The following is a 25,002-nucleotide window of genomic DNA, read 5'->3' as shown; positions in this document are numbered from 1 at the left end:
CAAAGAGGGACCTAAGGAAGGAGAACTAGGATCTGCAAAGGGTTAGTGGGTCTAAAAGAAGGATGACCGGGAGCTTTAGAGGGAAGAAAGGATGGGAGGACCGGGTTTTGTAAAGTTAGAATGGGTAAGGAAGAAAGAGGACCGGAATGGAAGAAGGACTTGAAGAAGGAAGCTTGGTAACTGCAGAGGGAGACTGGGTCTTAAAGGAGGAGGAATAGGTTTCTTAGAGGGAAACAGTATCTGAAGGAGGAGGACTGGTGCCTGTAAATGACACTGGGTGTGCAGGGAAGATGACTAGAATTTTCATTGAGAAGGAACTGAAGAAGTAGGACTGTCCAAGGGAGAGAGAGAGAGAGAGAGAGTGGGTCAGAAAGTTGGAGCACCAGGACCTTCTGATGAAAGGCCATGAAAAAGAAGGACTGGTATTTGTAAAGGAGAGTGGGCTTAAAAAGAGTACCTGGACCTTCAGTGTGAAGAAGGACCTAAAGAAGGAGGACTGGGGTCTGTAAAGTTAGAATGGGGATGGAAGGCAAAGGACCAGGGCCCTTGGAAGTGAAGGAATAACACCTAGCTCAGTATTACTTGTATTTCTTCATCAGTTTTGATGGCAACTTCGAAATTAAATTTGCGTCACAAAAGACTCCCTGATGGATAGCAAGAGCTTTAGCAGTTCACTTATGGCACTGTAAAAACCAAAACATTTTGCACTCTGGCCCACCAAATTTCACCGAATGTATTACACTATGTTGGTTTAACATATCTTGAGGTCAGTAATAATGATTAATTCAGTTTATCCAACCTTTACATGGAGATTCAAAAGAATGAAACCCAGCAAGACTAAGCTCTACATTCATTAACTAAATTTAGTAGTAGTTACGAGTATGTCTCTAGGAAAGGTGGGGGGTGGTGGTAGCGGGCGTGAGTGGCCACAAAACTAAACAGTTTTGATGGATGAGCAGGTATTACCATAGGTAAATGGGCCTTGGTAAGTGCTGTTTTTATTATTATTGCTAGCAATCAGTTAGACGTCCTGTGGCCAAAGAATGTCAGCCACAAGGATCTCGTTCCAGTTCGTTTGTCTCAATCGTATCACACTGCTATTGTGCTGCATGTCTTTCTTTGGGTTGAACAGAATCGATTTTCCTTGTTATTATGGTTGAAGCAACCATATTTTGAACAATTTTTAAGTCAGCTATATATGAACCTTCTTATATAACTATATATATATATATATATATATATATATATATATATATATATATATAATATATATATATATATATATATATATATATAATGTATATACATACACTACATATATATATACATATATACAGTATATATGCTGATGGACAATTCAGATTAATCTTTCTTGTACATATTTATTTCCCGACTTTTCGTAATTTTCATATATAACTACATATATACGGAAATTATGCCACTCCACACAATTATATAAATTATATAATATATATATATATATATATATATATATATATATATATATATATATATATATATATATATATATATATATATATATATATATATATATAATATAAGTTATCCACTTTTAGGCTGTCATTAAGAGGATGGTTGGAGAGAAATGGCAAAATATCTAAATTTTTTGTTATTCATACGTGTGTACACTCGAGTACTTCACTATAAAAAAATCAGTTGATTTTGTTTGTCCCTGGAATTTTTGTTTATCCTGCTTCTATAATTCACGTTGTAGAGGTCAATGAAACGCGCTAGAGGTTCCTAATTATGTTTGACTCGCTTAAAGGTCTATCCTTTCGCTGAAAGTGTGCAAAAGCTTAGAGATAAACATAAAGGACTGGGAACTTGTTAACAGATTTTTGGCTGTATCAGTTAATGTTTGAGGATATGAAAGAATGGAAAAATGTGGACACCAAATAGATAAATTACCGCAAGGACAGGTCGCTGAACTTTGATCTAGCTGAATACATTCGGGTAAATTTGGAGATATTTTTTGCACTCTTCTGTCTTCAGAGAACCGTCAAATTTTTTAGGGTATAACCAGAATAACGTTGTCTTATAAAGCCGTGTCCATACCCTCAGTACAACATTCTCATTTTGATTTATAAAGCCGTGTCCATACCCTCAGTACAACATTCTCATTTTGATTATTATTATTTTTGCACTTACTAACATCGCCATTTGACGAGCGTGTACCTGCGTGCGAACAGAAGGAACTGATTAGGATGCTGCTTTTGGATGCCTTGCCGATGGCCTTGGGTGCGTCCTGAATTTACAATGATGATTACCTTTATAATAATGTGTCTGTACGAGCCCTGGGTGCGTCCTGAATTACAATATTGTAAAGGTAATCATCATTGTAAATTCAGGACGCACTCAAAGCCATTGGGAAGGGCATCCAAAAGCAGCATCCTAATCAGTTCCTTCTGGTTCACTTTTACATTATACGGTTGCAGGCATAAAGACCACCTGGTCAGTCTCTGATTGTTATTGTGGTCAGACAATACTAAAATTTCTTCATTCCTAGGTCGGTTCACATAGACTTCAAACTTTTTCAATGCTGTGATTAATGCTAACGTTTCTTTTTCGATTGATGAGTAAGTTTTCTGATGCTTTTTCAACTTTGAAGACATGAAACATATTGGATGGGAAATTCTGTGGTCATCTTCTTGAAGCGGAACAGCTCCAATTCCACAGTCAGATACATCAACTTGTGTTACAAACTTTTTACTGAAGTCTGGAGCTTGACGCACTGGTCTTGAAGTTAATGTGTCTTTAACCTTCTCAAATGATTCTTGACATTCTGGAGTCCAAACAAACTTTGTCTTCGGACTGGTTAAGTCAGTTAGGGAGCTACTACGGCCGAGAAATTTGGACAGAAACGGCAATAAAATCCAGTCATACCCAAAAATCTTTGTAGTTGTTTCCTTGTAGTATGGATGTTAGCCTTACGGATACCTTCTACATTAGCGTCAACAGGAGCGAGAAGGCCTTTTCCAACTTCAAATCCCTGATACTGAACAGTTGCCTTTCCAAACTCACTTTTTTGTAAGCTGATTGTTAGTCCTGCTTCCCGTAGTTTCTTGAATACTTTCCTTAAAATCTTCAGATGTTCTTCCCATGTATTAGAATAAATCACAGTGTCATCAAGGTATACACCAACTTCCTCTATGGATCCTAGCAGTTGATCCATCACTCGTTGGAATGTTGTGGGTGCATTCATCAGACCCAATGGGAAAACAGTGTATTGATACAGTCCAAAAGAAGTAATGAAAGCTGACAACAACTAAGCATCTAAGGGAATTTTATAATATCCTTTCAACAAGTCTATCTTGGAAACAAATTTGGCTTGCCCAATATTATCAAGTAATTGATCAATAAGAGGCAAGGGATAATTGTCAGCTACACTGATGGAATTCAGTTTCCTATAATCAGTACACATCCTAAATGAGCCATCTGGTTTCTTCACTAACACACAAGGAGAACTATAATTACTTGAACTGGGTTCTGCTAATCCATGCTGCAACAAATATTCAGCTTCTTTCTTCAAAACATCTTTGTGAAAAGGTGATAAGCGATATGCTCTCAGTTTAAAAGTTTTCCACCTTCTCTGATCTTTATCTCATGCTTTGTCAGATCGGTACGCCTAGGTACTTCTGCAAAAATTTTAGGGAAACTTTGAATCACCTCACTTAATTCACTACTTTGCTCAACACTCAAATTTTCCAATATTGAAGAATTGTTCATCTTGCTTTCAGCTCCCAATTCGTAGCCATCATCGTCCTCTGTAGATAAAGTTGTCTGTGTTATTGACACTGTTTCAGTTTTAGTCTCTGAGAAGTAAGGTTTCAGAAGATTCACATGTATCTTCCTCTGTCGTTTCCTTCTTCCTGGTGTTTCAAGCACATAAGTTCGATCACTTAACTTCTCTATTATCCTATAAGGACCTTGAAACTTACTGGTAAGGGGAAATCTTTTCACTGGTAAGAACACTAGAATTTGCTGTCGTACACTACAATTTCTTAGCTTAGTCTTAGCATCATATTTCTTTTCATTTACTTTTGACTTATTTTCAGGTTTTCTAAAAAGAATTTTCTAATTTTTCTTAACATTTCCCTCAAATTCTTCACATATTCTCCTTGGATTTTCTCTTGGTTTTCTTCCCAATTCTCTGCAAGAATCTTCAATGGATCTCTCACGTCTCGACCAAAAATCATTTAATTTGGTGAACATCCAATACTTTCTTGACAAGCATTCCTAACTTCAAACAACATCAAGGGCAAACCATCATCCCATTCTCTTCCTGATTCATTACAGTACTTAGTTAACATACTTTTCAATGTCTGGTGGAACCTTTCCAAGGCTCCTTGAGTCTCTGGATGATGAGCAGTTGATAACTGTTGTTTCACTCCTAACAAGTTCATCACATCCTGGACAATTTTGAAGTAAAGTTCGTTCCTCTATCTTTTTGCACAGTTACTGGTATTCCAAACTTGGAGAAAAACTCCACCAACTTCTCAGCAATTACCTTTGCACTTATACTTCTTACAGGAATTGCCACAGGATACCTTGTCACTGGACAAATTAATGTTAACAGATATTCATTTCCTATCTTTCTTTTCGTAAGCAGCCCAACCACATCTATAATCACCTTGCTAAAGGGTTCTCTAACTTCTATGGGTTGTAGGAGGGCTTTCTGAATGGTTTCATTCGGTATTCCAGCTATTTGGCATGTGTGACACATTCTGCAAAATCTGCTAACATCCTTGTGAAGTCCAGGCCAGAAAAAAAGGCTTCATAATCTCAACAGTCTTCCTGATTCCCATATGTACAGACTCATGCGCTACTGCTACCACTTGCTTCCTCAATGGATATGGAATAAAAAATTGATGATATTCGCCCCATTCAGCATTTCCTGGTATATCTGCAGGTCGATACTTCCTCATTAACAATCCTTCCTTTAGATAATAACAGGTAGGAGTTTGTTGCATCTCTTCTTGATCAACAACTCTGAAAAACAAATCAGCCAACGTTGTATCCTTCTTCTGCAGTTCTATTAGCTTCTCTCTAGTCACTTGACCAACTTCAAGGGCTGAACTCTCAATATCCACTAACTCTGCTACTGTAGTTTCACTACTATCTTCAGGAACACTTTGACTATGCTGAGTCTCTTCAATAACAACTGGATCCTCTTCTTCTTGGATACTCTCTTCATTACTAACACTAGGGAAACCTGCACTTTCCTGGAATAGTTCTTCTGAGCTCAAAGATCCTTCTGGTACAGGTAACTCCTCAGTTTCTTCACTTGCAAATGTAGTTCTCTTCATACTCCTGGTAGTTACACAACCTGGAAACGGGTGGGGGTTTTTCTTCTCTAAATCTACCATAGGACTAATCCTCAACGGTTTGTCTGTCACTATAGGACAAGGAACAAAGGGTACACCACCAACTTCATTACCCAGTAAAACATGTATACCTTTAACAGCTAGTGAGTCCTTTACAGCAAAATCAATACTTCCTGTCACCTTCACAGGACAGATGCAAGCGGCATATAGGAGTTACTTCCTCTCCTCCTATACTCCTCAAAATAACTGAATCTCAGGTGAGATTCTTCTCCGCCTGTGGGTGAGCACCACGAACTACCACACTATGGTTACTCTCTGTATCATGTAATTTCTTGACTGGTACCTGCACGCTCCCTCCTTGAGTTGTCAGCATACCTTCACACTGCTCAGCCACTCACAGCTTGAGGTTACATTTCCACTGGCTGCTAAACGCTCTGCTTGTCTAGTCTTAGTGTTCAGTGTGGGGAACACTTGCTTCACCTGATTACCTTTAACCAACTGGCTTGGTCTGCTGTTGCGTCTTATAACAATCTCGACTATAGTGTCCTACTCTTCCACACTTGTAGCAGGCAACATTGGTCTTCTGTATCTGTCTTGATAAACTGGAGGGTGGGGATTTACCATTCGATTGCTGAGGGGTATATCCTGGCTTTGTACTGTCATAGCCACTAGAAGGGTTTCTTACATCAATGCTCCTAAAATTTGATTGAGACCTACTGTATAACCTGTGAGTTGTTGGTTGGTTCTGGTACTTGACATTATAATTACTTCTGCTACTGATTATATTATAATCTTCACTCAGTGTGGCAGCTTTGTCAAGTTTCTTAACCACTCTCTCTCTTAAATAGGCTCGTATGTGTTCAGGAATTCCTCTAAGATGTTACTCTAGGACTACTAACTCCTCAAGTTGTCCATAGATTTAACTTGAGCAGCCTCCAAACATCGTTTAAAACATCTTACTGTGTAGGCATAATCCAAGAAAGTCATCTTGTCATCCTTTCTCAAAGATCTGAATCTTTCATTGTAATATTCAGGGGTCATCTGGTACACTTGTAGCACATTATGTTTGAGTACCTTGTACTCCTTACACTGATCAGCTGATAAGGCTCAAGGCACTTCTTCCGTTACCAATGAGAACACTCTGTAACAAGACTGACCATTTTTTCAAAGTGATCAAAAAACTCATCTAGAACTTCTGTAAACTTTGGAATTAACTTCCACACTCTTACTACATCAAATACAGGGTCTGAATTACATTGGGTAGGGTTAGACGGTGTTACAGGTAACTTGGAGCGAGCTTCTATTAACTCCATCTCCCTTTCATGTCTTGCTCTTTCTCTTTCTTCTTCTGCTTCTCTTCTCTTTGTGCTCTTTCTTCTCTTGCTCTTTCTCTTTCTTTTTCTTTCTCTTTCTTTTTCTTTCTCTTTTCTCTCTGTCTGCTCTTTCTCTTTCAGCCTGTATCTTCAGCTTAATCAAATTTTCTTCTGCTTCTATGCATCTAAGCTCTACTTTAGCATCACTTTTCTCTTTCTTTTGCTCTTGCTTATCTATAAATTCTACCTCAGCTGCATTCAACAATTCTTGTGCCTCTCCTAACTCTTCATCTATTTTACCAGAGTCCATCAATGCTTGGATTGCAATACATCTGATTTGTGCCTTAATCATACCACTAGACACATTACCCCCACATGCCACTACTAAAGCAGTTCACTGTGCCGTAGTCAGGTGGATTCAGATAACTCTCGGATGGAAGGAGCTGCTAAAAACTTCTGAACATCGAACAGAGCCATTTTCTCTAAGTTACTCAACTAAATAATTCGCAATATAATGCAAAAATAACTATGTGGTCACTTCTCTATCAAAATATATCCCTAACACCACCAGTATAAACCATAAACCAGAGTGATATTTTGTTTTGTTCTCGGGTCTCTGGGCACCAAAATCTTTTGTCACGATGCGTACCAAGTACCTGGTTATTACACAACTAATCACAGATTTCAAAAATATACCTCACTTCAGCCAGATACCTGAACTCTCGTAACAATAAGATTTACTACCGAGTACTGTAAGGGTAACAGTGATCCCTTAAAAAGCTCATTAATCACATGAAAATCAAACTAAGTTTATCAAAAGAATTGTGAAGTATCAATAATTAAACAAGGAATACACTAGAGTAAAAGGGCATCACTCCATCAAACAATGTTAACTTTCCCTGGTCTTAATTCACTTCAGCAAAACTAAAGTGACAAAACATGTTTATCACTTTGCCTTATGCACACAATTAATCGTATTCACTGGTGGTCAATAAATGAACCACTGTTTTTAAGTATTTTAAATACAAAAAATTATTTTTAAATTAAAAATTTATCATTAGAATTCACAGTCTGAAAAATTTACTATTACTTAAAAACAACACAAAAATTCCATTAATACTTAAGTTAAATTATTAAATAAAACTAAACCATAAAGACTAATTTACCAAGAAATTAAATTAATCAAGCAAAATTTAAACTCAAGAATTACTCAAGATTTGAAAAGAAAATCTTAGTAAATGAAAATTAAATAAAGTATGCCAGCTTAAATGTCTACGATAATTTTTTGTTCTTAGGCGTTAGAGAACCTTCAGCAATGTACAATAAACACATTTTGATTATTTCCAAACCACTAATGGCATGATTGCGCTAAAAATCTAGCTAGAAATTGATCATTAAAGTTCTTGCGTTTGAAACATTTTTGTAGTCTACGGCTTCGGTAAGTGTTGTTTCGTAATTGTTAAATATATATATTTCGGCATGTAAGTTCTTAATACTTACGTTTATTACAACTGGTATTTTATATAACATTACATAACTTAGTTCTTAACTCGTACTATGACCATGTAATCACAATTCTGAAACAATGTGAAAACAAGTTTACCAGGTTTAAAAAAATAAACTTTTAGTGCAGTGATTCTTAAACTGGGGGGCGCGCCCCCCTAGGGGGCGCCAGAAGCTTCCAAGGGGGGCGCAAGCAGAGTTGCCAGCTGGTGCTTATTATTTTTTTTTAATTTGTGATGTTAATTACAAAATTGCCAAAAACTTTATCACTGCTTCCATATATTTTCTAATTATCTCAAAACATGCCAAAATGTCAAAATACAAGTAAATTTTAATTTCAAATCTTGTTTATGAATTGTCTTTTATTGTTATGATAAGTATAATAGCATACAAATAGACAACATATTGTTTATAGATTATAATTGGCAAAAATTTCAGGGGTAGGGGTACGTGGGGTCTATACATAATGCAGAGGGGGGCGCAAGGCAAAAAAGTTTAAGAACCACTGTTTTAGTGTAATAGTGACAAGTTGGTGGTCACCGCAGACGTCCATTCCTGTGTAGCTCTTAGCATTCCTCAGTTTTCTTTTTCTCTATTGATTAATAGCTATGTGATCTTTTTGGTTAATATATATATATATATATATATATATATATATATATATATATATATATATAATATATATATAAATTTTTATTTATATATATATATATATTATATATATATATATATATATATATATATATATATATATATATATATATATATATATATATATATATATATATATATATATATATATATATAGTTCCTTGCTGGGTGAGCGGCTTCCGTTCTCAACTACCACTCTGTTGGTCGTGAGTTCGAATCTCCGAGCGGCCAGTGAAGAACAAGAGGAATTTGTTTCTGGTGATAGAAATTAATTTCTCGCTATAATGTGGTTCGGATTCCACAATAAGCTGTAGGTCCCGTTGCTAGGTAACCAATTGGTTCTTAGCCACGTAAAAATAAACCTAATCCTTCGGGCCAGCCCTAGGAGAGCTGTTAATCAGCTCAGTGGTCTGGTTAAACTAAGATATACTTACTTTACTTTTATATATATATATATATATATATATATATATATATATATATATATATATATATATATATATATATATATATATATATATAAATCTGGAAGGGGAATACCCAATGGTATCAGCATTTTGTTCTCGCCAAGACTTTTTTTATGAAGTTGTTAGTACCATGCTCTCCATCAACTTATTTGCTACCCACTACAGCCGACCAGATTTATGATTTCCCAGGGTAGGCCAACAGGTTCCAAAGAAATTTCAGGAATAACGCTTAAAGCTTATAGGCTCGTTCGAGAATCAATCCCAGCACCCTTTGTTGAAGAGGTGAACGGCGTAACTTACAAGTACTAGCTGCTCTGCTGGTACTGGAAGCAAAGAGTCTAGAGAAGTAAAGTGAGGACACTCCTGCCTCCCTTTTATAACTGCGGGCGACGGTGGCGCCTTTACCGGTGGGCGCGTCATTGGAGTTGGAAGATTTCAACAACATGACAGGGACACAGTTCTGTGCTGCAGTTAATTGCCGTAATTCAGGAAAGAAAAGGCCTGAGTTATAATTTTTTCGATTCCCCAAAGACAAGAAAAGGTGAGTGATATGTTTTCAGTCACATTTTATCAAAACTAAATTTACACTAACGAAATTATGAGATATGTTGATGGTTATTCTCTTGTTGTTCCTTTGACCAAAGAGTTTACTGTACTCTAAACTCTGCTTTGGTTGTTTCATTGACCATGTTTTATCTAGACACTGCAGTGGTTACCGAGTTGTTTTTGTAGCGAATCAGGCATTCTCTTACTGCTCAAGCTATTTCATATAGCAGTGTGTGTTTAATTGGGTTTCCACGGAAACTCAGCGTTATAATCGCTTAGATTTCTTCTTTCTTGATTCTTCTTTCTTGTCTCTTCTTTCGTTGTCTTCTTTCTTGCATTGTTACATTATTCTTCTTCTTCTGCTCCTGTGCTAAGTAAAAGTTTGTTTAAATTATTTAATTAATATATATTTAATTAGTTAATTTGGTTGATATGACACCCTTTCACAAACTGTCAAATGGTCATGATGAGGAACGTATTGTGTTGATTTAAGAGTACACAGACTTTGTTGAGAAGATGGACCAATCGTTCAACTGTTTCAATAGTGGAACTCGCACCAGTAATGCAAAAATGCGACATACCATGAGTCTGAAATCAGGTCACAAGGAATCTCTAGTTAACTGCCTCACATGGTTGGATGATATCAAATCACTTGGTCCACGAAAGCTGCCTTGCCTCTCTGGATGGCAGATGGCAATCAAAGGTCTGTTAAAGTTGTGGGATGAGTTACATTCAAAGTACAAGCTTTCTTACCTATTAACCAACAGACTCAATCAAGATTGTTTGGAGAATTTATTTTCAATAATTCGGGGGAAAGGTGGGCACAGGGACAACCCAGATGCATGTCAGTTCAGGAGTGCATTATGCCACGTCATGCTGGATGCTATTATGGTTCCAAGTGCTAGTGCTAACTGCCAAGAAGACATTGATACCTTCTTGGTAACTCTGAATGATATAGGGACTTCAGGTCCCTATATTCTTCTCTGCCAATACCTGTATCAGTATAGTCAGTAATGACCCTCCCTGGGGGAGACCTACCACTCGGGGAATGCAGTGTGTTAACATATATCACAGGTTTCATTGTGCGTAAGATTCGTCACAAGGTTTGTAGAGAATGCAGGACAAAGGTTCAAAGTAATCTTGATCCAGACAACCCTGTTCATGTTTTCATTTCCAAGAAGACTTACGGTAACACACTAGGAGAGGAGCTAATTGTGCCAAGTACAATCCTTACGGCATGATTACTCAGTAGGAAAACGAGTATAGGAAGATGGTTTCTGACATTACTACATAAGCAGAGTTCACTACAGACTTGTGACGAGCTAGGAGGAGAAGATGCTGGGAAAGTTTTTAGCTTGTTGTGTGTGCAAACATAAGCAGAGTTCACTACAGACTTGTGACGAGCTAGGAGGAGAAGATGCTGGGAAAGTTTTTAGCTTGTTGTGTGTGCAAACATAAGCAGAGTTCACTACAGACTTGTGACGAGCTAGGAGGAGAAGATGCTGGGAAAGTTTTTAGCTTGTTGTGTGTGCAAACATAAGCTAGGAGGAGAGGAGAAGATGCTGGGAAAGTTTTTAGCTTGTTGTGTGTGCAACTGCAGGTTGTTCACTGTCAGCCTCTTTATACGTATCCGCCTTCATCACACTTTAAAAGATGCAAACAAAAGTCTTTTAGTTGCAGGTCGAAAGAACCGAAAACTTATGAAGTTCAGTCATCTGTAATACTGAAAATGTATCCTTGCAGTGTAGGGCCCAGATGTACAAAACATACTTGCGATGTCTTAAGTTACGATGGTGTTTGTATCCTCATTTTTTTTTGTTTTTTGCTTTCCTTGTGATAATATTCCTATTTTCCATTTGATTTCTGTATAATATGGTTAGAAACATATTTGTATTTGTCAATAGTCGCAGAAAAAAGTTTGAAAAAAAAGTTTATTACGATCTGGTATGTTACTATGTAATGTTGAGAAAAACCTTAAAGAACCTAAAAATGTAACGTAACGAACAAAAACTTAACTTTACACCATCGTAAATATTAGTGTATCCGGCCCCAGTACAGTATAATAAAATAAAGATATCAATTTTAGCATGATAAAATAAAGATATCAATTTTCAAAGGAGGAGTTTGTTTATAGTTTGGCCTGATATATCTTATAAATTTATTTATTTATTTATTTATTTATATATTTACTTTCATCCATAATTTTCAACCTTTTGAATGAAACCTGGTTTAGCACCAGTAGTTATAGATAAAGAGAGGATAAGCTGTATGTATTTACTCATTTTTTCCAATAGAATATTTAAATAATCAATCCAGATTAATGCGTTGCTATAAAAATAATAATAAAAGATCAGAAGATAGTGTTACAACCCACAAAAGTGCTAACATTCGTCTTAAACATTAGTGTGGTGTATGCCAGCACAAACAAATGCTATCGCAGTTTACGCGCTCACCGTCGGAGGGCGCCACCAGTCCCGCCGTCACAATTTTCCTATAAGGACTCGCGCGACTGTCCACTCTTTACTTCTCTATACTCTTTGATAGAAATATTAGCAGCAGCAAATAACAGCAGCAAGGGAGCAGTTGACAGTTACACTGTTCGGTGACAGGTCACTTTCGGCCAGTGCCTAACCAACTGCGTTGCCTTTTTAAGACGGCATCCGGATAACCCACCCAGCAGCAGGGCTGGCTTGTCCGAACAGGCAAAGCAAAGAGGGTTATGCTAGTATGGTTTGTTGTACAAGCCTGAACGAACGAGGTCTTGAACACCCCATCCCCACTCTCCCCCCCCCCGCCTCCACACACACACACACACACACACACAGTCAGCCTTTTTCCGAATAATAAGTCGTCCTAAAAAAGGAACGACAATAGTGATTGCCACACTCAACATTTAATTGGGCATTCAAGGATGAACTCCGAGCAAGTGCAGCAACATCCTGAGCATAAATTCCATCTTATTATTATGACCCTGCTGATGACTTACAACTGAAGATATATTATATACGTTATATTACACGCGCACAGATATATCGAATTTACATTATTGATCCTCGCATATTGTAAAGAGTATGCATAAATTTCTTAATACCCGTATTTTTAACGCAAATGCAAACGCTGAATCAGATTTTGCTTCATCATCCTTCCCTCCTTGACATCATTTTCTTGGAAACGCAAAAAAAAAAAAAAAAAAGTTTTTGTTGGCTTCATGAACCGAACGACCGGGCGACATTGGCGAGACTCGCATAACCTGCAGTGGTCACACTGTTTGCAATCATGACGTCGTGGCTTTACTGTAGGCTACCTTGTGTTTGCTCACCCTAGCTGCTGCAGACCTTTTGCTTTTAGACACTGCTTCTGCACTCCTGCAGTGTCCATTCCCAGACACACACATGCTTTCATATATATCTATATCTATCTGTTTATCTGTATCTAGCTTAATGGCTCGATGGTCCAAAGTCACTGTACTTTTCATCGTTTCTAAATCGGGCAGCGGTTCGAATCCCACTGGTGACTTGGGGGTAAATTACTTCCGAGGTATAGTGGACTGGATAATAAACGATATTTTTGTGAATAAAAAATGTCACCGCGTATGTGACAAAAATTCACGTGTGTAAATTTATATATATATTATATATATATATATATATATATATATATATATATATATATATATATATATATATATATGCGTGTGTATGTATGTATGTATGTATGTATGTATGTATGTATGTATGTATGTATGTGTGTGTGTGTATGTATGTATGTGTGTGCGTGTATACGCAAGAGAGAGAGAGAGAGAGAGAGAGAGAGAGAGAGAGAGAGAGAGAGAGAGCAATGAACGCTGTCATATTCTCTTGATTTCCTTTTTATATGGTAGTTCATATTGTAATTCCGAAAAAGACAGAACCTACTTGTAAAAGATAAGACTGGGAACACGGAAGAAGCAGGAAGAGGAATCCAAAGCTTGGCTATGATTATTGTGAGGGCGTTTCTATTTATTTTTTCGTGCCTGTAGTTTTTTTTTTATTTACATGTGTGTGTGTGTGAGAGTGATTGTGCGTGTACAGTTTATCTTTAACATGGTTGCGTGCTTAGCTTTTTCGTTTTAAGCAGAAACACGTGGCTGTCTTTTAGTGAAGTTTGCTGGAGTGCGCGTGGGGAGAATCTCTTATTGGGTGAAATTGTAGACTTCTACTTTGCATGCGCGCGTTCTGTACAGTTTCATTTCGTTTGTGGGTCTGTGCTTGTATGTTTGTCAATTGCGTATGTGTGCACAGAGTATTTCGTTTGATTAATTGTATGTTTTTGAATACTTCTTTAGCGCGTACACGTTTGGTATGCCCACTTAGAATACTTCTTGTGTGTTTGTTTGTAAGTTTGTGAATTCAAATGAACGAAAATAGGACAGAGGCAGAGGGATAAAAAATTCCTGGTCTTTCTTTGTACAAAGAACAGAAAGGAGTTATCAAATTCAGCTCCATTATAATTCAAGGCAACAGTAATTTAGAACATTTTGAACCGAGCACTAACTTTGAAGTTTGTGGTGGCGACTCTAAGGAATTTTAATATATATGTATATGTATATGTATATATATATATATATATATATATATATATATATATATATATATATATATATATATATATATAATTTTATTAATTTACATAAAAATATATGTATACTGTATAAACATATATTTAAATTTAATATATATATATATATATAAATATATATACACATGCATATATATATATATATATATATATATATATATATATATATATATATATATATATATATATATATACTTAATTATATAGGGCTGTCAGACACCTTTCACACACTGTTTGCTTCAACCTTTCGTTAGTTCTCGTTGGACGAGTCGGTAGAGTTCTCGGCTAGCACTCTGCTGGGCCCGATTTCGAGTCTCCGACCGGCCAATGAAGAATTAGAGGAATTTACTTCTGGTGATGGAAATTCATTTCTCGGTATAATGTGGTTCGGCTTCCACAATAAGCCGTAGGTCCCGTTGCTAGGTAACCAGTTAGTTCTTAGCCACGTATAATGAGTCCAATCCTTCGGGCCACCCCTAGGAGAACTGTTAATCAGCTCAGTGGTCTGGTTAAACTAAGGTATACTTAACTTTTTTTTCAACCTTTCAGGGGTCAAAAGAGTCATGCACTTGGTGTTGAGGCATTGCCTCTTCACTCTTTTATTATCACGCATTACTGTTATTACGATTTTATAGTTATTCTTCTCTCATGTCAATGATAACTATGACAAATAAAGAAAAGTGAAACAGCGGAGTGGTTCATAGGCCTTTCGACACAGGCCTTTACTAGCAGTCAGCTAGTAAAGGACCTTGTGCCGAAAGGCCTAGCAACCGCTCCGTTGTTTTATTTTTCTTTCGTGGCATTTACCTTTAATTATACATTCATCACGTTCCATATCTTCGTGAATCAGTTATACATATATGTATGTATGCATGTATGTATGTATGTTGTACAGCTGAAAGGGTCATGAAAGTACTATTACCACGAAAAAATCATATATTTTGATTGTTAATACTTCAATTTAGATCACTGGTGAACGTAAACAGTTAGTCAGTGGCAAGAGTGTTTGTATGGAAGATCCAGGTAAGGAATGACGATATAGGTGGGATTGGAAATGGAAGTATTCCTGTGATGAAAGGTGACCATCTATCTTTGGTTGTTTTTAGCCCTCGTTAACTTCCACCTGTATCGAGTCTGGTGGGCGTATCCGCCGATGTACCCATGTGAGAAGGGGTCTTAAGATTAATTCGTCTGTGAAATCCGATTTCCAGTGTCTTTATGACAACCTCATGCTCTCAGTTTGACTGATGATGGCAAATTCCCGAATCTCCCTTTTGGACTATCAGTTACTTTTCAAAAATAGATCAGCCTCTGTCCAGTTTATATGACCAGTCTTTGTGACCAGTATCTCATATATGTACGAACCAGCTCTCTGAACCAGATCTTACTCATCGTTTTTGCTCTATTAATCTTGTGGAGATGGATCTCCCGGTCAGGGGAGATTGAGGGTGAGCAACAACTTCAACCCACTCACTAAAAAATTGGTCGTCTCTGTTCATCTGACCACTGAATTATGTGTGTCATGGTTAATCGATTTTGGAAACGCCGAGTTTCTTCGGCGCAATCGAGTTGTCTGTACGGCGTACAATGCTGTATATGAAACTCGATGTGCTGCAGTTAAATTCTCGTCCACGACCGGGCAACGCTTAGACGCTCAGTTGCTTCCCAGATGCGGTCAAGTAAAGATTCGTCGGCGGCTGGCACCTTTAGCGGTGCGGTGCCAGACGCAAGATCCGTGGCTAACATTAACCCTAAATAAAATTAAAACGACTGAGGCTAGAGGGCTGCAATTTGGTATGTGTGATAATTGGAGGGTGGATGATCAACATACCAATTTACAGCTCTCTAGCCTCAGTAGTTTTGAAGATCTGAGGGCGGACAGAAAAAGTGCGGACGGACAGGCAAAGCCGGCACGATAGTTTTGTTTTACAGAAAACTAAAAAGGCAAAGGCCTAGCAAACTCATCCTCAAAATTCTTGCTAAGAACTGAAGGTCATCATGTAGGAAAAGCACACTTATGAAAATTGCACCATATTTCAGATGTCAAAATACAATCACGTGAGCTAATGGAAATATTTGACAGTACGCAGGTTTGCATCCAAAACTGTTTGGAAGGAATCAGTTACCATGATTAAAATGGAGTAAAACAAAATGCAATTGGTCCCAAGGGGTGGGAGATTCGTTGAGAAGGAAAGGCTGATTGAGAGTCACCGGAAAGCTTCCTGTTACCGCTGGGACTCATTGGGTGGACGATTCTAGTTTCCTGTGTTCCTAATGGTGGATATCATCCACTAAATCCCCTTTCCACGGGGCTGCGGTTAAATTCAAGGTTTATTTTTATCGATAACTGCTGCTCCTATGTTCTGTAAGTAGGGCAGGAGCTTTTAGACAGAGTCGTGCGGTTGGAAACTATAGAGGTTTCTTGCGTGTATGTGACAAATTTTCTGTTCCAGTGAATGGCGAGGCAACAAGCAAGCAGCTCAGGCTTGTTTATTCGACCTGGAATTCTCTAAGGGGGGTGCTGTAAATACTCCATGATAAATCCTCATTGTTGTACGTTGGATTTGGGCAGTTCCGATGGTCTTGAAATAGCTGAGAATGATGGCATTATTCTCGCTGATATGTTTATTGGCCTTTTTTATACCTTCTGAATATGGTAATACTTTTAGTTTTCTGTAGAAGAAAACTATTGTGCTGGCTTTGTCTGTCCGTCCTCCCTCAGGTCTTAAAAACTACTGAGGCTAGAGGGCTGCAAATTGGTATGTTGATCATCCACCTTCCAATCATCAGACATACCAAATTGCAGCCCTCTTGCCTCCGTAGATTTTATTTTAGTTAAGGTTAAAGTTAGCCATAATCGTACGTCCGGCAACGATATAGGACATGCCACCACCGGACCGTGGTTAAAGTTTCATGGGCCCCGCGGCTCATACAGCACTATACCGAGACCACCGAAAGACTTATCTAATTTCTGTGACCTTGATTATACGCTGCACAGAAGAAACTTCGGCGCATTTTTACTTCTTTTTATTGCTAATGATTTTATTAGCCTTGTTAATCGCTAGATAAATTGTGAATTTTGGGCGAAACAGTTAAGAGAGGTTTTAACAAGTGATGTTAAATTCTGCGTTTGGGGATTTCTGGGAACTAAAACGAGGTGCTCTCAGCAGAACATTGCATGAGTCTTTCTCATTTTCATATTACTGTCAAGGCATCTCGTCAAACGAGTACATGAACATTGAGAACGTCGGTTTTTCTCCGCTGCGAAATTATATTCATCGACATCTCTCAGTATTAGTATGTCCAAGAATGGTACCCTACCTTCCAGCTTCCATTCGGAACTGATTTCAGTGTTAGGAACCAGATATCTTCTACGTAGAGAATCCCTTGCTATGTTAGGGGTTTTATTTCGTTGGTATTTCTGTCGCAAATTTGCAAGGAGCGGGGTGGGGAGGTTTCACATGCTGCATCAAAATTTTTGTTGGAGAAATCTCGTTAAAAGCAAAAATGTTGCTAACACATAGTTTCATTAATTTTATAGTTTTCTTTAAAACTGTCGGAAAACGGTCCTACAATGGTTCCGCTTTTCGGAGGAGAAATCTTAGAGGACCCTCTTTTGGAATTTACTTTCCCGAAAACTAAAACTACTTTAGGACCGCTTTCCAATAGTTTAAATAAAACTCACATCAAACTGCGAGTGAGCAACAATACTTTCTCTTTTAATGGAAATTTCGACCAGTTAAAATTTGTATACAGCTTTATTGGAACAGGAAATCTGTCAAATACACGCAAGAAACCTTTGCACGTTTTCACCATGTAGGAGACTATTAACATTGCATCAGTTTTTTTTATTATTATTATTCAGAAGATAAAGCCTATTCACATGGAACAAGCCCACAGGGGCCATTGACTTGAAATTCAAGCTTCCAAAAATTATGATGTTCATTTGAAAGAAGTAACAGAAGGAGATCAGTTATCAGAAAAGACAAAAAAATAACACATTAACAAATAAATAGATAAAAATTTAAGTAGATTATAAAACACAAGGAGAACTGCTTTAGGATAGTAATGCACTGCTGCATCTTCGCTTGAACTTTTGAGGTTCTAGTTGCACACCATCCTCAGGAAAACTGTTCCACAGTCCAACGGTGTGAGGAATAAAGGATTTCTGGAACTGAGAAGTTCGAGAGCGAGGCACATTGACTGCATATCTCTGACTTTTTGTTAGTAAAACAAAAGAAATTAACTTATCTGCAGGCCAGATGGCAGGGATTTAAGAGAATGAGAACATCCTTTGACCTACCCTAACAGCACAAGACACCTGAATCTGCCTCCAGATGACAAAGTTAAAATGAAGCTTCCTGGTGAGTGACCGATCTATGACACTCGTAACCCTTGGGATCACTTAATTCTTTTAGTGATTCCATTTTAATCCTTGTAACTGATTTCTTTCCCGCTTTCTTCTTTGTATGTAAAGCCTCATGCTGCCAAATATTTCCGTTAGCTCACTTGAAGAGATATGTAGGGTAACAATTGAAATACAGATTCCAACTGTGTAGTTTTCTTACGCGAGCTTCCTTAGTTATATATTTATTTAGTCTGAATATAACACGCCAAAGTTCATTCTCTCTCTCTCTCTCTCTCTCTCTCTCTCTCTCTCTCTCTCTCTCTCTCTCTCTATATATATATATATATATATATATATATATATATATATATATATATATATATATATATATAATTATATAATATAATATACACACATATATAATCTACTGGTCACTTTTTACCAGTTACTATGTAATTGTAATAACTACAGTGCCCTATCAGCATTTCTGATTCTGACAAGAGTATCCAGAAAGTGTGAATAATTCCAAAAGTTAAGAGGGCGTTGTGGTTATTACAATTTCAAATATACATATACATAGATGTGCATGTTTGTGTGTGTGTGTGTATGTACAAGATATGTTTAATATTCGAGAATTCTTCTTAATTCAAAGACTAGAAATAGCATGTAATATAAATGGTGAAGGTTGTTGACAATGCTTGGTGTAGAGGATTATTTTTAAGGGAAAGTGATAGTTCTTGTAATGAAAGTGTTGTTAGAGTGGATCAGTTATGCCTCCTTTGGATGTTTGATATAGGCCTATTTATGGATGGACTGAAGTGACTCACTGAAAAGACATTAGATATAGATTTGAGGACACTGGTCCAGAGTGGAGTGCTGAATGAATAGCTGATGGTTTCTGATGATACACTGTTAATTGGGGATACTGAAGGAATGGAATGGAATATAGAGTTTAGGCCAAAGGCCAAGCTCTGGGACCTATGAGGTCATTCAGCGCTGGAAAAAAAATTGAGAGTAGGTAGGTTTGAAAGGTGTAACAGGAGGTAAACCTCGCAGTTGCACTACAAAATGATTGTTAGGAGAGGGTGGATAGCAAGATGGAAGAAGGATAATATGAATGGCGGTACAGTAAAAGAAATGAAAAGGGTTGCAGCTAGCGGCCGAAAGGACGCTTCAAAGAACCTTTAGTGACGCCCACATTGCACCCCATGAGGTGCACTGACGGCACTAACCCCCTACGGAGAGGGGGGCGGGGGGTGGATATTGAAGAGAAACTGAGGAAATCAGTGAAAACCTTAAAATTATTTGCAAGAGGAGAAAGGCTGGGGTAAGCGTGAGCCAGAAAATGGAGCAATGAAGGTAACCATTGATGGTGAGAGAATGGAAGCGGTTGTCTCACATATGTATGGTATTTGAAAGCAAATTACGGTAAGATGAGAGGAGATTTGGAAGAGACTCGGGTTACCAAAAGAAACTAAACATCATTGAATGTGAAGTATGGATGTCTAATGAAAATTAAAAAGAAAGGATTGAAGTTGTAGAAATGAATAGTTTGTAGACCATATGTTGCAGTAAAACAACAGAATTGGGTTAGAAAAGTGAGAATAGGTAGAAATGGTTAGGTTAGGTGAAAAGACAAATCATTATTTTCAGATGGTTTGGTCATGTAGCAAGAATGGTGGTCGATAGAGCTGTGAAAAGAATGAGTAATTAGGGAAGATATTAATGTCCATGAGTGCAAGACTACGTGCAAGTAAGAGGGGAATGGCCAAGTATGTGTTGGGGCTTGACGTGGTACTGGTAAGGCTTCTTTGTTTGTGTATGTGTATGAAGCAGCTAATGTTATGGAAATTTTCTGCATAGGGGCTCATCCACAATTCAGCGGCTTAACTATGATGTCAGCAATAACTGTCATGGTTAAATTTCCTTACAAGTCATCCAGTCAGAAAAACAAAACTTCTGAATTAGGCGCACGCACACACACACACACACACACACACACACACACACACATATATATATATATATATAATATTTATATATATATATATATATATATATATATATATATATATATATATATATATATATATAAATTTATATAGACAGGGTGTTCATAAAGTCTCTTTACAATTTAATCAGATTTGTTCTGTGTACTCAGCAGTTATCAAAGTTCTTAATCACATTGCATTTGTGTATTTCAGGTACCCCTTTGATGAAAAAGGTATTGTTAAATGAACCCTAAAAAATGGCTACTACTCAAGAAAAGGCACAAGGTGTGCCATGGTTTATTGAAACAAAATCGGGTACGCAGACTCAGTGAAACTACAGAACTAAGTATGGAAGATATCCACCATTATGTCTGTCAATTTGTGCATGGCACAAGAAATTTATGGAGGCAGTGACAGTGTTCGATAAACGGAGGAGTGGATGACCAAGAACACCTGAGGAAAACATTGATCGTGTAAGACAAGCCTTTGATCGTTCTTGTACAAAGTCCATCCATACAGCTGCCAGACACTTACAGCTACCACGTTCAACAGTGCACAAAGTCCTACACAAGAACTTGCAATTGTATGCTTACAAGTGAAACTTATACTGGCACTTGAGGCAAATGATACACCAAGACAAAAAGAGTTTGCAGTTAACATGCTGGAACGAATTTCTGTGGAGGAAATGTTTCTCCGCCGAGTTTGTTTTAGTGATGAGGCAACCTTTCATGTTCATGGAAACTGAACACACATAATTTTAGAATCTGGGGATCAGAACATCCCCACGCGACTAAGGAACTTCACCGAGATAGTCCAAAGGTGAATATGTTGTCTGGGATCATGTGCAGTTGAATCATTGGTCCAAATTTCTTCAATGAGACATCAATTACTGTAGATGTTTACCTTGACCTTTTGACTGAATATGTGGTGCCACAACTATATGACATTCAACCAACCATCATTTTCCAGCAAGATGATATACCACCACACTGGGGACTGCATGTTCGTGGGTTCCTAAATCTAACATTTCCAGATCGGCAGATTGGAAGGGATGGCCCAATTCCATGGCCACCTTCTTCACCAGATATCACACTCCTGGACTTCTTTCTATGGGGTTATGTTAAAAGATATTGTGTATCGAACAAAGATACGGGACATCACCGATTTCAAGCAAAAGAATTCACTGATGCCATTGACACCACTGATGAGGCTATGCCACACCAAACAAGGCAAGAAATCGAGTACCGCCTTGATGTGCTTCGTGCAACTAATGGTACCTGTACCCATATAGAGGTGCATTAAATGAGGCAAAAAAAATTCCAATGTCTACTCCTCATTGTGTAATAATTGCCACTATTTGTCTGTTCATTTGCTTTCGTAATATATTTTTTTAAATTGTAGATATATATATATATATATATATATATATATATATATATATATATATATATATATATATATATATATATATGTACAATTAGTTGTTTCTTTCATAAATAGGGGTGGTTACATAGGAAATAAAGACATCAGTCACTCGCTGAGACAACTTCCACAACCCCAGTTGCTCTTGCTTTTCAGAATGCTACCCAGGCACTCATCTTACCTTGAAAATCCTTCCATCCTACCTGCACACTTTCCTTCTAACTTCCTCTTGTCTCCCTCTCTCCAATGCTACTTTTTGCAAACATTTCAGAAATATACATTTTTCGCTAATCGCTAATGCATACATATTGTACACACAAACATACTATATATATATACCTATATATATATAATTTATATATATATATATATATATATATATATATATATATATATATATATATATATATATATGTAATATAGTATGTGTGTGTAGAGTATGTATGCATTAGTGAAAATTGTATATTTCTGAAATGTTTGGATAAGTAGTATATATATATATATATATATATATATATATATATATATATATATATATATATATATATATATATATATATATATATATATATATATATATATATATATATATATATATATATTATATAACGTATAGGAGGAATATTATAAGGTGTTGTAATAATAACCATTTTACAAGTGTTTATATGTCTCTGTGGAAATTTTGATGTTTTGCTTGCAGATTCATAATTTTTTTGTGAAGATATGATTTTAAAATGCTTTTTCTTACAGATAAATTGTATATCATGTAATCTTACAATGCTTTGGTATGTCTTTTCCCTGTGTTTAATATATGGAATTGTATTATGAACGACGAATTCCTAGCGTATTTTTAGCGCTGCTGAAGAGAGAGATGGTAAGATCTTATTGCTTCCATATTTACACAGGTGTCCAGTAACTCGCGCTTAGGCAAAAAGATCGTGATGAGTTGACAGTTATCGGCCAGTTGCCTATTATACATTCATCATGTATGTCTAACCTATCTTTATTAGCTGTGTCTGTGCTTATTCTTTTTCATAATCTGGAAAAGAGAGAATGAGTGAGAGAGGTACTTGAAGTTGACATGCTGTTAACCAACCAATTTTGGGTCTAAAAGCACTTCCTTCTGTTTGTTCAGCTGGATTGAGTGTCCCAGGAAATGTCAGTTATAGATAAGAGATAAGGCCTCGAAGCTCAGCTGTGTATGTATTCATACATGTGTATACTTGTGTATGTATGTATGATGTATGCATACTCTATGTATCATGTATTCTGGAAGAGCTTTTTGGAGTTATAAGTGCAGCGCTGTTCCAAAGACAGTGAGTCAGCCAAAGGGGTCCCTGAGATAAGCATTTCTCTCTCTCTCTCTCTCTCTCTCTCTCTCTCTCTCTCTCTCAATAATCCCATTATATATATAAGGGATACTGAAAGTTTACTGTTTGTAAAAGCTCTGTTAAAACCCACCTCAGGAGTGTGTTAATTTTGTAGAAGGTGATCAGGAATGTTGTTATGTCCAAGTATTGTGGAAAACGTGTAATGGTGTAATAATTACAAAAGGCAATGTGGTGATTACTGAGTTTTGTAATGTTAAGAGTTAAAGTGATATTCTAGGTAAAAGAGGATTATAAAATACAAAATCTACATTTATGTAAAGTATTGTATTTACAAATAATAAAATGAATTCTAGGAGCTTTCGAGAACCTGCTCAGCTCCCTTCTTCAGCTTACAGTACTTTACATAAATGTGCTGAAGAAGGGAGCTGAGCAGGCTCTCGAAAGCTCCTGGAATTCATTTTATTATTTGTAAATACAGTACTTTACATAAATGTGGATTTTGTATTTTATAAACATATTCACGGGATTGTGAAGAAGATTTGCATAAAAGAGGATTATTATTTTGAATAAGTCTTAGTGACTTGGCAGTGTTGTCTATGGGAAAGTTTTAGAAAGATGTGAGTTTAACTTTTTCTTTTTCAAAAGAGAAGTGTTCTTGTGAAAGATTGATATAATCTTTAGGCACATTTTTGGTGGTTGGTATATTTCCATTTTTGCTTATTGCATTCTTATATGTATGTGCTATCATATTACTATAATTTTATAATTACTGTTTTGCTGGTGATTTCCTAACATTTTGTTAGTGCCTACCTGTTATTGAGATTTTGGAGAATGTTTATGTGGATTCCAGTCAGTAATATTTTGGTGAATGTTTGTGTTAATTAATCAGGTATATACTTGGCACTTGAGTGATAGTTAATAGTTTGAATCTTACCTAGCCAAATTGCTTTCTTAATAAATTAAAGTTTTGTGAATTAAACTTGATTAAGAAATACTTAAATCTTGCACTGTTGTCAATTAATAGTAAATCTTTTGAGATTGCGAACTTTGCATATAACTTTTGAACTTAGAAATAAACCTGTTTGTTTAAAGTTTTTTAAAACACAGCATTTCATTTTGACCACCAGTAAATAGAGACATTAATGAATGTGTACAAGGTAAGTGATGTATCTGTTTGTTCACCTGAGACTTATCTGGGTAAAATAGAACCAGAGAGACAGATAGTGTTTATTGAAGAGATACCCATTTTCCACTAGTCTGGATATAACTTAATAATTGTTGCCTCATCCATAACTTGATAAAGTTACATTGAATTTCTCAAGTGATAAGTAAGTTTATGGGATCATTGTACCTTTAGTGATTCAGTCAATACTCTTTGTTATGAGGTTTCAAGTATCTGGTCGATGTGAGGTAACTTTTTGGTATTATTATTATTTGTGTAATAACCAGGTGCTTGATCACTTCGTGA

The 25,002-nt window shown here is 36.7% G+C and overlaps 1 protein-coding gene across 1 annotated transcript in view; it reads right to left on the bottom strand.

Moving 5' to 3' along the window:
- Positions 1-25,002, bottom strand: part of LOC136831009 (transient receptor potential channel pyrexia-like) — a 65,698-nt gene that overhangs the window by 39,746 nt on the left and 950 nt on the right. The window lies entirely within an intron of this gene.

The sequence above is a fragment of the Macrobrachium rosenbergii genome, chromosome 48, assembly GCF_040412425.1.
Source record: "Macrobrachium rosenbergii isolate ZJJX-2024 chromosome 48, ASM4041242v1, whole genome shotgun sequence".
Classification (NCBI taxonomy): domain Eukaryota; kingdom Metazoa; phylum Arthropoda; class Malacostraca; order Decapoda; family Palaemonidae; genus Macrobrachium; species Macrobrachium rosenbergii.
This window is presented reverse-complemented; position numbering and strand designations above follow the sequence as displayed.